Source organism: Schistosoma haematobium, chromosome 4 (assembly GCF_000699445.3).
Source record: "Schistosoma haematobium chromosome 4, whole genome shotgun sequence".
Taxonomy (NCBI): domain Eukaryota; kingdom Metazoa; phylum Platyhelminthes; class Trematoda; order Strigeidida; family Schistosomatidae; genus Schistosoma; species Schistosoma haematobium.
Genome location: NC_067199.1, coordinates 28,251,204 through 28,262,627, shown reverse-complemented (window position 1 = coordinate 28,262,627; position 11,424 = coordinate 28,251,204). Strand labels below are relative to the sequence as shown.

The 11,424-nt window shown below is 31.7% G+C and overlaps 1 protein-coding gene across 1 annotated transcript in view; it reads right to left on the bottom strand.

The window, feature by feature from the left end:
- Positions 1–1,571: 1,571 nt before the first annotated feature.
- Positions 1,572–11,424, bottom strand: part of ZNF84 (zinc finger protein 84) — a 34,093-nt gene continuing 24,240 nt past the window's right edge. Inside the window, exon 3 of the mRNA XM_051216135.1 lies at positions 1,572–1,668. The gene's annotated coding sequence lies outside the window, so the exon portion shown is untranslated. The remainder of the gene's footprint in view (positions 1,669–11,424) is intronic.

Sequence of the window (11,424 nt, the reverse complement as noted above, 5' to 3'; positions counted from 1 at the left end):
GAACTTGGAAAATATTAGGGAACTGAGATTGAATTGTTCGGAAATATCAAATATAGAAAGGAACTTATGTAATGATTTAATAGCCAATAAAAAAATATTAAAACATTTTGTAAAAGTGTAACAGCTGGTCATTTAATGAATATGAAGAAATAACGAGCAAGTAGTTACAACAGATCGCTGAATATAGAAGATAGGAGAAGGATTAAGACCACAGTAAAATAAGAGATTGAACAAGGTGTTTTTATACATAGAAATTTGTTTTGAATCGTTGGACTGCTAAAGCCTCCCAATTTGTTATTCGTTTGAATTATTTCATTTAACTTTATGGACTAACAAATAGATAAGTCACAGAAAGATATGAGTGATGGACTATAAATGATGTATTTGACACACCAATGATTAGATTGCTTAACTCTATTACTAATTAGATTTAAATTTTCTCTTTTCAGCCACCATCATACAATTTTATAATTTTATTCTCTGGGTTTGTCTGCCTTATTATGGTATTTTCATTTAAATTCAATAACAATCCCATGGTAATTAATTTATTATTTCTTCAAGCTACTGTAGTTCAAACATTATCAAATATTACAATGCAGTGTCGGTTACTATGTTAAACCCATATAACTTATTCTAGCTTCTGGACAGGCCGATCTATCCATTCTTCTGGAGTCACATTTTACTCTTGTTAATCATTCGCTCATCAACCTTGACTGTTTTTATACGAAGGTATATGTGTGTACACTTCTTATCCTATTCATCACATGTCTGTAGCTTATTTTTATGTGACTAAATATTGATTAACGCTTGATTAAATAGAGTTGGCTCACACCATCTTCACTACACGTCATTTCTTTTCGCTCTTTTTTCTTCACTTCATCCCTCTGCTTGTCTGTTCAAATCAATGAGTGTACAAAATATATGTATTCAAAAATCCATTCTCGTATCCGACTTGTTCAATTCCGTTATTCATCAACTCAGATTAAGTCGATGAAATATACGAGGAGAGCCGATATGTGTATTTCATTGACAATCAGCATACAATCCAATTGGAGTCAGATATAGGGCCACAAAAACAGATTATAATGAAAGTGACCGTTTTATTGATGAAAATTTTGTGTTCATTAAGTTAATCAGTTCAAAGTTGATGAAATAAATATTTCATTACTGTTACCGTCCTGTTTTCAAATTTATCAATTTAAACTAAAGACTTGATTGACATGTATTGGTATCTTAATTTTTGAAGATTCAATTCTTTAACAAAAGGTAAATTATAGTCGTTTTAGATATTGAATCTCAGAATAAAAAAACTTGAAAAGAAATCAATTATAAAATGTACACGTTGATTTGAAGTAAACTTCATTCAGTGATTTGCAGTGTTTTGTTTCTTTTCATTTGTATTAATTTATTCAAGATGAAATTAGTGTTTATTTCCAATACATCATTATTGTATTTATTAATGCATTGTGATAATTATTTATTATGGTACATTTTGTAATTATTATTCATTGAATAATTGATATATAATTATATTGACATAAATGTAATTTAATTCTTTTTTAAAAGAGTTTCCTACCTATTCCATTGTGGATTCTTGTTGAGGGGTTGTGTACTAGTTGTTTGCTTTATCCAGTTAGTATAAATCCTGTTTTGTACTAGGAAACTCTCCTAGTTGTTTTTCATATAGAACAGAAAATCCATTGACAATAGTAATGTTTAAACCAGGTTTTGCAAGACTGTTAGGAAATATAACATTTACCAATAAAAAGTATTGAAATTGTACTTACCTTAGTGTTTAAGTCAGAGGTATGATTTACTTCCAGTAAATAGGTTACTATCTAAACAGTGAAAACTTATTGTTGCCAGCACTATTTTTTCTTCTAAAGCAATTCTTTTTGGATTTAAATTATTTGTATTTAATGCAAATGCAGATAAACATTTCTATCTCATCTATTCACTCCATTTGTGAGTTTAAAACCTTAATTTTTTGACATAATAACTTCTTGGCAAGCATCAACTAATTAGGTTATTCTAGAAATTTGTACATTAGATTTCTTTTAGATGATGTGTAGGGAAGATTTAACACAATAAGTGTTCAAGAAGGGTTAGAAGAACCTTTAATATCATCTTTATTGCGTGCATCATACGTTAAGTCACCGAAACCATTAGCAATTAGGGTACATTTGAAATCTTTGGGACTGTTTCAATACTACTGGTGGGACACCTGATAAACTGAAATGAAAATCTTAGTTAATTTTGATAAGCAGAAACTGTCCATGTTACTTTTTGGCCTAGCTCATTGACATTGCATTATTATCTTCCATAAAAATACATTTTGTTAATTAAATTTGAATGACGAGTTCCGTCAATAAATATAATTATTTGGTTTAATTGTATACCTCAGATTGTTTAGATTCTATTCATCCAATATGTATATTGAACTATGCTTTAGTATGAACTGATATTTAAACAACAATAATAACTAATAGTTCACTACATTACGCATTACCTTCGTTATTTATTTATCAATAAGCACAGTTCATATATATATATATATATATATATATATATATATATATATATATATATATATATATATATATCTTTTGGATACAACTATCTAATTAATTTTTAACTTTACTCCTGCCCACGCCCTTTATTTCCTTATCAGTCACTTCCCTTCTTTAGTTCTTTTTCTTAACTCATCTATTTTATATAACCACAGTCTTTTATTTTATTCAACTTGTTTTTTTTCTTTTCAAGTTAGCATTTTGATTATTTTTGTTTCTTTATTTAGAAGGAAAAAGCGTTGTTATTGTTATTATTATTGTCATTGTTGTTAGTTTTTATGACTCTCCTACTTTTCTTTATCTGTGTACTCTTTGTTTCTGTAGTTTCATTCAATGCATTTTATTTCTTTCTTTTTTGTTAGTCTTTATCTATAGTCTATTTCCTTCCTCTTTCCATATAATCTCTTTTTATTCTCTATGTTGACTGTTAGTGTGCCTATTTTTATTCTTTTATAATTTTCATCATTCTGCCTAGCGTGTATATATATATACATATATATGTATATATATATATATATTCCTCATTTTATTTTCATTATGTTGTATTTTCTTTCACCAATATATGAATTAGTTTAGATGGTTTTTGTTACCATGTTTTATTTAGTTGTTTTTTTTCTTTTATTTGACTTCCATCTTTTCTATTCATATATTTTGATTAACCTTCATTCGTTAAATCATCAGTCTGATCCAGCTGATCTTGTATTTAGCTTTCTCACTTAAATTATATATTTTATACTCATTTCGAAAGAGAAATAAGTATATATATCTAACTGATCATTGATTTGATTCAGCACCATGAAAAAAATTTGTTTGCAAAATACAGTTATGTATAAACGTTTTGTGTAGCATCAATGAATTAGTACAAAGAGTTATTTGAGAGAGGATAATTGATGCATTACTAAAAGTATATACGATGGCAAATATATGTATATTATGCACAATGATAAAGTATTATTTGAATTTCATATAATTTTTAGTGTTTTGTAGGCTATTTGGTTGTTTCATGTTCAAACACACGAGTTTGGTGGTTTATTTGATAAGATTATTTGAGTTTAATTGAATTCCTTGAAACAAAACAAACATATACGTTTGCAAATTTTAATCACTTAACTTATTTCTTTCACACTTTTATTGGTCCACAACTGATAATCAATACTTTCAGTTTGTTATCAATATTACTATTCATTATAAGTGGATATAAATTTAAAGGATTGTTCTTTGACGACAGATTTCAACATCTTTAAACAGAATAAATTTACTTGTAAAGATACATCTATTATCCAAATTTACGTAAGGATTTATTGTCGACTCTGAATAACATCAGAAATCATTAGTTTGTTTTTACTATTTATCCACCATAGCATTTCGGTCCTCGGAGCTATGATAGAAGTAACATTAACTATGTACATGTATTAAATGGTTCCAACAAAATCAGAAATTCAGTTGTTTCGTTTATTTGTAACCAAGTAAATATCTCAAATAAATCAATCGTTTGTCAAATAATTTTATTGAATCCCACTCATAGAGTTATAGAGTGAAAATTAAAAAGATGTTTTAGATTTATGTTTAGTGATTACTTAATAGTTGCAAAACTCCGATTGTTAATTGTTTTGAAATGTCTGACCGATATAATCAATAATTCTTGGGAGTATTGTTGAACGATGGAAAATAAGCAAGAGAGGACAACTAGCAACAAACATTTATTGATGAATGTGAGAGAACTGAAGCTATATGGAGTCAATAAAAACTCATCTTTATCCAACTTAAGGATGGCGATGCTGATGAGACAGTCAGTAGAAAGTTTGCAATTTCGCTAACCAGAAACTACACTGAAATCAAAATAATAGCCTGTACAAAGTATGCTCAGCAATTCAATTGAAGACGATTAGAGCAAGGATTTATTTCTTTCTAATTAGTTTCACTTCATAGCTCTAGACTAATATATATAATCTACAATAATAAAATAATAATGCTAGTCGAGTAGTAAAGTTATATAATAATATTTTCATAGTCACTTGTGAAACTACAACAATGTCAAATGATTAACAAAGTAGTTAGACGAGGGAGAATAAGGTAATTTTTATAAGTAAAGTAATTATTTGTGAAAAGTAGAAGTACGTAGGTCAACAGCTAACAGATTGTATAATAGGAGAATTGACAAAGTATTTCGAAGTAATATTAATTAAATGATAATTACTTAGGAATATGAACATATACTGAAATTATGTAAGAAAAAAAGAGTGAAGAAAATTTAGAAAATTTGAGAAAGTAGGTTTACTCACTTTTATGTGATCCATGTTAATGGCGAAGGCATAGAAATATACATAGGCTGATAAGTACCCTGTTTTATGTTACCTCCAAATGTGTCCATTAATACATGTAAACTTACCAAGGGATATATATTAATCCAAGATAAAACAGGGCATATATAAGATTTTTTGAACATCTTCCTAAAAGTATTCGATGAAAAGGAAGATGGACTTGGAGTAACGCTATCTCTATATATTCTATAGACAGTGGACACCTTGGAAACTTTCAAAGTGGGCGATTAACAGGCGAGTTCCAGCCTTCTATAGCTTACTGAGGTTACTGCTATCAGAAGTTAGAATGTTGATTCATGTGTTAGAGAGGATAGTGTTGTTAGCCTTGCTCTATCATGTTAACATAAACTATAATACGTCATTTCATTGTATTCTTTTCAGTTGAATGCTTGTTGTTACATCTTTTCAATTCTCTTTTGGTTCAATAGTTTTAACTTTTAACTAGATGAGCTTTACACATTACATGCTTAATTATTATTAGCTTTCGCTCACTAGGTAGCGACTTATTTACAACCGTTGAGTTACCTATTTTACTCTCAATGTTTTTTCGTAGTTGTGATTTTTATATACTTTTTAAAATTTATATAAATCCTAGCTATATTACACTGATACGTGATCACAACAAATTACAACTGAACTGATTTACGTAAGTATTTTCAAACCTCTTAGTGATTTTGATTTTAAAATGTGATGGGTTATAAACAGTTTATGAGAGTTTAACCAAATGAAATGAATAATGACTCTCTTATTAACTTTTTGTTCCTGATCTCGACCTTTATTTCATTTCTTAAGACAGCAAATGATTCATTCATATCAAGAGACTTTAGCTTGGGTACTGTAGTAGCTTGGCTTCGATATAATTCCTTGTTTCGTCTATCAATCACCTTGATAACCGTTATTATATAAAAACCGACGGTGTAAGAAATTGGAAGACAATAAGATGCAGTGGCTGCACTTTATTTATGGACAATACAGATAACCAAGTTACAGGCATACCGAGCAAATTGGAGCAGAGAGGCAAATGTCTACGAACAAGCGAATACATATGTGGACTTGCAGTCAAATTGAATCAAGGCCAAGCAAAGCAATGCAATTAATAAAATTCGAGCATATATATGGGAAGGAGAATGATTCATCAAGCGATATTTAAAGCGATTAACACTTATGGTAGAGTGAGAAATACGTGAGTAGGCTGTCACCTGTGATCAAGCATATGCATTCATACAGACATGATAGTGATCATAATAATACAAAGAAATAGACGAATTTTTACTGTTCGAATAACATTGTCCGTCAAATAAGTTAGCAAAAGGGCTCGACAAAATTAACCATTATCAAAATTAATTGAAGGAGACTTGCTATAGTACTATGAGTATTAGCATTGATAATAAAAGTGATTTCACTAGTTTTGTAAAACTCATAGTGTAGACTGACCTCACCCCTGATTAAGTGAAAAGTCATCAAAAGTAATTGGAATCGTGAAGACATAATCCACAGAATATAATTTCAGCGATATTATTCATTGTGTTTGAACAACCTTATATTCTAAGATAATTTTCTCCAAGAACTAAGCGCATTTTGAGCACTAAGTCAGCCACAACGTAAGACCAGGCACATATATGGATCGGTCCAAGCTTCTATACCTTATTAGCACAACATGATGAATACCGAACTCCGCCTGGAGTCCCTCCCAGGGCTACTGCCGATCCCAAGCCCGGATAAAGGAAGAGAGTTGGGCATGAGGTTAGCGTCCCCATCCCGTAGAAAACTGACTCCCTAAAAAAAAGCTAACCAGAAAAAAATTATCCAAACCGAACTCATAGAAGTAGTTTAATTCAATGGTGGTAATATATAAAAGAAAGATTGCATATGAGGACATAGTACAGGAAGAAAGAATTAGTTGGTAGAAAGAAAGATATGAAGCTATCTTAATCTCATAGTTTAAAGGATGACAGAGAGTGTATACACCTACACCATTGTGATCGATTCTGAGCCATGTCACCCACAGTCTCCAAGCATTGGTTACGATATTCACGCGGATCCCAACCAAGTAGTCTATAGTGTCGGTTATTATGTTAAGCCCATTATACCTTATTCTAACTTTCGAACAGCCCATCCTATTCATTTTACTTGAGTCACATTCTGACATTGTTATTTATTCGCTTATCAATCTTGACTGTTTTCATATGAACGCGTAGGTGTGTGTACATTTCCATCCCATTACTCATCACATGTCTGTAACTTACTTTTGTGTAACTATAATTATTGATTAACGCTTGGTTAAATGGGAGTTGGCTTACCCGCCATCTCCACTGTGTGTCGTTTTTCTTCTCTCTATTCCATTCGCTTCATATACGAAATATATGTATTGAAAAGTCCATTCTCGTTATTTGACTTATTTAATTTCGTTATTGATTAATGCGATTTAAGTCAATGATTACATACGAGGATAGGCGACATATATATTCCAATAACAATCCTTCATACAATCGAATTAAAGTCAGATCTCGGGCCACTAAAGTGGAGAGCCCTATCGACAACATCATCCGATCTAAATGACGATTAAATAACGGGCCCCACAAGTCTGCATCTACCAACATGGCTCAGACTAGAAGTTGGTGACTTCAAGCACTGATGCCACGTTTCGGTTTGGCCCCTCCTAACTTTCTTCCAACTATCCTCAACACTAGTCTGCATTGCGCGTCGTGATAATCGGGGTTCAGGCATACGCAACACGTGGCCCAACCATCTCAGTCCATGAAGATTCATAACCTCATCAACTGGTTCTCCATCATTCCCTAATACCCTGGGTCTAACCTCACTATTACTTACCCGATGATCCCAGCAGACGCCAGTAACATTTCTAAGGCATCTGTGGTCAAATACTAGTAGCTTACAAGTATCTCCTACTCTTAATGGTCACGTTTCCCAGCTGTGAAGTAGAACAGAACGAACTGCCACGCAGTATACTCGTACTTTAATTGATAGATGGATATCTCGCCTTCGCAATAGGTGACATAAGTTGTCAAAAGCCAAGCGAGCTCCTCGAATCCGTGCTGAGATTTCGTCAGTCACCAACCCATTATGGCTGATCAGACTTCCAAGATAGGTGAAGTTGCTAACGCGTTTGACTACTTCACTCCCTCTCCTTAGTTCAGGTGTTGACGCAGACTAGTCCTGAAGCAACAACTTGCAGTTAGATGTGGAGAAACGCATCCCAAACATTCTGTCATTGTTGTCCAGTGCTACCAAAAGACTGTATTTTATCAGCGTCTTCACTAAACAGGACTATATAATCTGCGTATTCTAAGTTGATAAGTGGATCTCCTGGTAGGAAATCAATGTCCGAAAATTCAGTCGACGAGAAAGTTATTCCCATCAGTGTTTTTGTGTTAGCTACGTACTTGTTGAGATCTTATCGCCGGAGTCGGATATCCGTGGGATAAGGCAAGGTGTGCATTTTTAGGGTCGACCTTTTCTATCCCCATCCCTCCTTGTGGGAGGGCATCATCGTTGTTATGCTGGTTGTCTGAACGAAACACCCTACTGTCGTCACACCTCTGTACAGTCAGCAGTACGACTTCCCTTCGGACCTTTGAGCACTAGTGAAAACCAGGAGTGGTCGAATAGCCATTTCGTCCCAGTGTTTGAGGTCCTTAGTTGTAAATACTCACGATACCATACGAGATTAAACTCAGGATCTTTATGTTCCAAGGTGAGTATATTACACTTAGATCACCGACTTGAAATGTTATAGTTCATATTCGCATCACCAGTTAATTTGTAGCATAGTACATCAATGATCCAATGTCACCTGTGAAGTATAATTTACTCACAACCTATCTAATTTTATAAACTATTTGTATACATCGCATCATCTATGGTTCGACTTAGTGATTCAAAAATAACTGTTTTTTGGAGAACAAGATTATGAAAAGAAAACTATCACCTAGATTTACATTAATGGTTTAAAATGCTCCTAAAAATAGATTAATATTCTCAGTATAATCTATTGTTTGTGAACTTTGAGGGACAGCAAAAACTGTTTTCTCTCAATAACAGATGTCTTTCGTTGTAGATCACTACCTACTGTTATATCAGGTACTTAAGTCATGAATACATATTCCATCTGATATATGTGATTATCTATTCGTTTTCGTAAAATTATCTCACTCATTATACAGTTTTCTCCCTAGATTGTTTTATTTAATGAGGTAAGGTTTAAGTGCTATTAGAATGAATATAATAATAATGTAGTAACAATTTTCACAGTGCGTAAACATTTTTTGTCGGTCTACAAATAACATAATAAATATAATCTGTTACAACCAGTAGTTATAGAGCTCCACAGACAAAGTACTGTGAATTTTAATGTCAACCTCAAACTTTCATAGTAATCAGAAAGTAGTTAACGAAATAGACATTTCCAAATATACTGGTCAAAACGAATATAATAGGAGGTCATATTTAATGCTAAATCGAAAAACTGATGTGATGAGTGGTAAGCAAATAGACTGTAATACGTACACATATGTGTTTGAATATAATATGAATGAAGTATGTAACGTGGAACTGACAATGCATATGAGGGAAAGAAAACAAATAGACAACGATGAATAAAATTTTAAATTGAAATGTATAGACGTAACTGGCTTGTATCATCTTCCCAAAATTTCCAGTAGTATCAATAATGTTTAAAAAAAATATAAAAGATGAAAACGCATGAATAAATATTTTCATATAGTATACATGTCTTTGTTTCTTCATCAGTTTTTCTCTTTCTTCTTCTTCTTCTTCTCTCCTATTAATTTCAGTGACAGTAATAAACAGGATAATTTAGTCAAGGAAACTTTAATTCCAATCGATTTGTTGGAAAAAACTAGCAAGAAAAATTTTAGACTTTAATAAAGTCTTCGGTAGTACTTTCTATATGCCAGTATTTTTATTGATTTTATGCCTTATTGTGGTCCAACAAGAATTATTGAGACCATTTTCTATTCAATATATATAGCTATGTGAATAGTGCCTTGTTGTCATGTACACTTGATTTACTTAGTTACTCCAGTTCGTGTGGAATTGCACCAAAATACCGATGAGCGTAAAATGAATACTTCCAAATGTATTCTATTACAACATATTAAAATTATTCCGTATTTTTGGATACTGGAACAATAGAACTTGAATATATTTTTGGTTATTTTTACCTTCGTTTTGCAAATACATATCACACTTTTGTAAACTGCCACATATACTGAATTCTTCATCAGTATTATGGTACTTTGAAAAAAGAGTTATAAGGACTAGAACTTCAGGAATTAGTGTTGATCATCGTCAAATTGAGTGATTCAACGACGTTATAAAAAACCGTAATTTTCTTATTTCCAAAAGTTTCGACAAACTTCAGTAACTAATTTTTATCAGCATCACCTACAACATTTACAAAATACAAGTTACTCAATGAAAGCGCAACTATTTCAAGTTACGACAACGGATTTTAAGTAATCCTTGGAAATTCTGATTTCGACATGGCTCAGCGATCAAACAGTTGGCTTATTTCTATTGATAAAACCTACTAGAAGATACTTTTGTTGTATAGTAGACTGCTGTGTGTCCGTATGTTAAGTAAAATTAACGATCCTGGCTAAAATTTTAATGTTAGATGTGAAACCCTAAAGACTTTAATATATACAGCATTCAAGGAAATCAAAAATTTAATCAAATAGAATAATATGAAGCAAAAATGGATAATATCTCTAGTGAATTCCTTCCAGTTCTCATGAAAAGTTTATTTTCAAATCTCAGTTGTAAATTGTAACATCAAAATGATCAACTGACCAGTGCTTTGTCGCTTTAATTAACATTTCAATTATGGTCTGTTTCTAAATTACCATTCCTTATGGTAATATATTTGCGTCTAACTAAGTAGGAATACGACAAATCAGGTAATAAGCATGACTACATATTCATTTATTTATTCAACGCAAACACTAGCACATAACTATTCAAAGATAAACATAAATAAAAAAACTATTAAACTTGTTCTGCCTTTTTACTTCTAACAACTTTTTATAGATGGATATAAGAACATTATCGAACTAAGAATCATTGATTTAGGGTTTTTTCTCTTCTGAAGTGTTTTGTTAGTTCTAATTTTAAGATTTATTGATCATCAGTAGAACACTTTGCTTCATATTATACTGCAGATCTGTCAGTCTTGAAAAATAGAAATACGAAGAAAATAATACAACTATGTTGCATTGAATAATTTCAGGAGAATTAGACAGAATCAAAGAAAAAAGTTATGGCCTATTATATTTTCTCTTTTTGAATATTTGACCTAAAAAGAGGACAAAATGTACTGAGTTCATTTCTCTGTAGTGTCATTGAGGATCCACACTACTGGAAAGTCCCGAAACAGCTGTCCTGGCTTTCACTGGTGGTCTTGCTAAGGTTGGTCCTTGGAAATTCTATTATTCTCACAAAACTCTATAGTGATAACAACTATGTGCTCACTGGTGACTAACTTCAGGATG